The sequence below is a fragment of the Podarcis pityusensis genome, assembly GCF_964106645.2.
Source record: "Podarcis pityusensis genome assembly, chromosome: 7".
NCBI lineage: Eukaryota > Metazoa > Chordata > Lepidosauria > Squamata > Lacertidae > Podarcis > Podarcis pityusensis.
The window spans coordinates 41288206-41291826 of NC_138031.1; positions in this window are offsets into that span (position 1 = coordinate 41288206).

Genomic DNA, 3621 nt, shown 5'->3' on the forward strand with positions numbered 1-3621 from the left:
AGTATTCTGGCGTAGTAGTGTCCAGCTTAATCAAACCTGCCTTTAACTCCAAACTACAGTATGGAGATCAGTTTTATTCTGAATTTATTTTTGACCTCATATGCCCGTTTTGCTCCTTTTTTCCTCTTCGGGCGATCCAGATGAAAAGGAGGGCAGGGCTCCTTTGTTTTAAATTGTTGCATAGAAGAGGGCATTTTGACAGGTGCCGTCGGACAAGCCAAGGTGAAAAAGCTAGACCTACCAAAGTATCTTCTGCACACAACTATGAAAGGGACCATTGCAGATGCACCTTCTCCTGTCTCTTGTTTCCTTCCTTCCATCTAAAAAGAAAGCCAAACAAACAAACAAACATACAAATAGTGATGGTGATGTTCCTTAGATTGGGCTGTGACACAAGTATCCTAGGGAATCCTCATTTTAGCTTGTGCCTCCCTTCATGCAATCAATACAGAATACTGATGATGATTAAACTGCCTTTCTTTTACATAGCCTGTGACAATAAACTTCCTTGGGATATCTCTGTAACAGTTCTATCTCTGCCCCGGTTTGTCTCTCTTGCCAAGGGGGGGGTAATTCCTTGTGAGCGCAGCACCCCCCGCAGATGTCCTCTCTTTAAAATAGTGCTCTCCAGATTTGGGCTGGGTTTTCAGCACACCCCTTTCTCATCTTTCCCCTTTCTCTGCTCCGTCTCTCCTTCTTTAATTGGCCTGGCTGGGGTTTTGTTGGCTGCTCTTGCACGTGGCTCTTCCAGAGATTCGATCCGTGGCTGTAACAGTATTGAAATGCTTTGAAACCTGATGTTGCTAATTCACTGCAGAAGAATAAAATATCTGCCTTCTGTCCAAGTCCAGAGAGTTAAACTCCCGGAAGGAGAGGATTAAAAGCACAGATGTTCAGCACCGCGTTGTTTCACTGCTTGCTTGCGCGAACTGCCGGCTAGGGAACAACTGCGTGAATGTTTGCTAGACAGTTCATTTCCTGCGATGACGCACTGAAGGGTGAGCGCTGAAGAAGCTGGGAGCGAAGGGGAATTAGCTCAAATGGTAGAGCGCTCGCTTAGCATGTGAGAGGTAGCGGGATCGATGCCCGCATTCTCCAGCATTATTTTATTTTATTTTTGTGGATGTGGGATGCTGCTGCTAGTGGGAAGCAGGAAACAGAGGAGTAAGAAAATAAGTTGACTATCCAATGCCTAAGACAAATAAAAATATATTCAAAATTGCAGTATTGTGTATTGAAATCCTAAAAACTGAATGCACCACACTGAGCTCTATCCAGCTAAGTTATTTAGAGGAGACTCATTGAAATCAATCATGGAGCTGGAAGGGACCATCGCAAGGAATCATCTGGTCCAACTCCCTGCACTGCACAAATGTGAGGTCCGAGCCCATGACAGTGAGATTAAAGAGTGTCCTGCTGTACCGGCTGAGCTATTAACCTAAGTCATGATCATGCATTTCAATGGGTCTACTCTGAGTAGGACTGGTATGGGATACTATGCTTATAGTAGGTTGTGAAAGGACGATTACAAGAAAGAAGTGTTTTAGCAAAATATGCCAGTGCATAAGACCAGGCAGCTCATTTCCTGCGATGGCACTCCTAAGGGTGACGACTGCATAACACCGCTAGGAAGGGGAATTAGCTCAAATGGTAGAGCGCTCGCTTAGCATGCGAGAGGTAGCGGGATCGATGCCCGCATTCTCCAGGTTGTGCTCTCTTTATGTCACATATTTATTTCCCTTATAGCTGCTAGCCAAACGAGAATCAGTCCGTAGTTGGACACATTGCTGCTTAATAACGCGAAAACTAATGGCTTAGATAGAGCAGGTTACCCGATAGCTGTAACCTGATCAGTATTTGTGAATGAAATGCGCAGCCAGGGTTTAGAAGGGGCGATGCTCTTCCAGCCAAAGGGAAGAGACAGGTGAGAGAGTGAAGTTGGAGCTGTCTGAGATGGATGGTGCAGGCTGCCGCAGTTGTTTGGTGACGGATCTTTTTGGATCATCTCTTTGCCGCTGCTTATGCACCCTTCCACTTCTTCAATCCTCTTCCAAATAGAGTTAAACCTGGGATTTTTTACCACTTAGAAAGTAAACTGCAGAATTTTATTTTAAAGAAATCCCATTTCCTGCGGCGATTCACCATAGGCTAAGCAGCAAACATTGCCCAGGGAGGGGAATTAGCTCAAATGGTAGAGCGCTCGCTTAGCATGCGAGAGGTAGCGGGATCGATGCCCGCATTCTCCAATCAATGCTTTTCCCTTTGTTTATTTTAGCAGGAAAAATAATCAGCAAGATAAAAAAAAATGTTTAACATTCCCTGGTGTGTTTTTTATTTTATTTTAAATAAAGGCTTTTTTTATCACAGTCTGTCAAACGAAATAAACAGGGGAATTGCCCCATACAATCGAGGGCTTGTATGTAAGAATGAAAGAGGATAGCTGGAACCCCACCACCAACCTGTTGCTTATGATTCTGCTAAGCAGGATGAGGTAAATGGGAGCTCAGAAGGCAGATCCCTTAATTAGAAAGTCAGATGTCAATGCATGCTTTTCCCCCAAATTATTTTTCATGGTGGGAATGGGAACCTTCGGAAGACGTACAGCAGGGGGCATCGCAAAGACTGCCGCTTTAGCACTTGCACTTTTGTGACTTCCTGCCTCCAACTCTCGATCCAGCAATGAGGGGGAGAGTGGCTTTATAGAGTGCCTGCCAGAAGCTCCTCTTCAGCTTGTTGTTCAAAAATGATCCTGCCCCCATTCCTGACTCAGTAAAGACTCATGCCATAGCTGTTTCAAGAGGAGACTTTCCATTGTAGAATTTCACAATTGCCTGCAGAGGGGGAATTAGCTCAAATGGTAGAGCGCTCGCTTAGCATGCGAGAGGTAGCGGGATCGATGCCCGCATTCTCCAGCTGGGTTTTTGTGCGGGCTTGCGCTTTTAATAAGAAGAAATTAATAGAGGGTTGTGGTTTTGAAACGTTTGTGGGACACGTCTAATAAAAAAGGTTGTTCAATTACAGCTCCTCACGCAGAATGAAAGGGAGAAAAAAAGTGGGGTTGTCATTCTGCATCTTCTAATTCTTTATTTTGTGCGTTTTCAGGAACTAACTCCGTCCTTACCCCATGCATGGTTACTCAAAAGTAAGTTTTGCAAAGGTACTTACTCTCCATTATGTGTACCTACAACTGGAGGTTTAATTTTTTTCCCTCAAAAGCCAGAAATAGTAGTGAAACAACTCTAAATCAATTTGCATAAAGTTAATCATTACTTACAAAGTTGTAAACACTATGATAACTTTGGTTTGGAGTAGATCCATTGAAATTAAAGAACACATGTCAGTCATTAATTTCAATATTCTGAGTAAACGTTAGTTGAATACAACCGTACTTCAGTTTGCTTGAATAGGTAACAAAACAATAATAATAGTAGTAGTAGTAGTAATAATAATAATAATAATAATAATAATAATTTTTTATTTATATCCCGCCCTCCCCAGCCGAAGCCGGGCTCAGAGCGGCTAACATCAAATGTATAACACATTAACATAAAATCAGACAATCAATTAAAATACATCCTCAAATCAGATCAGGATCAGAATAAAATCCAATCAGATGGCAAC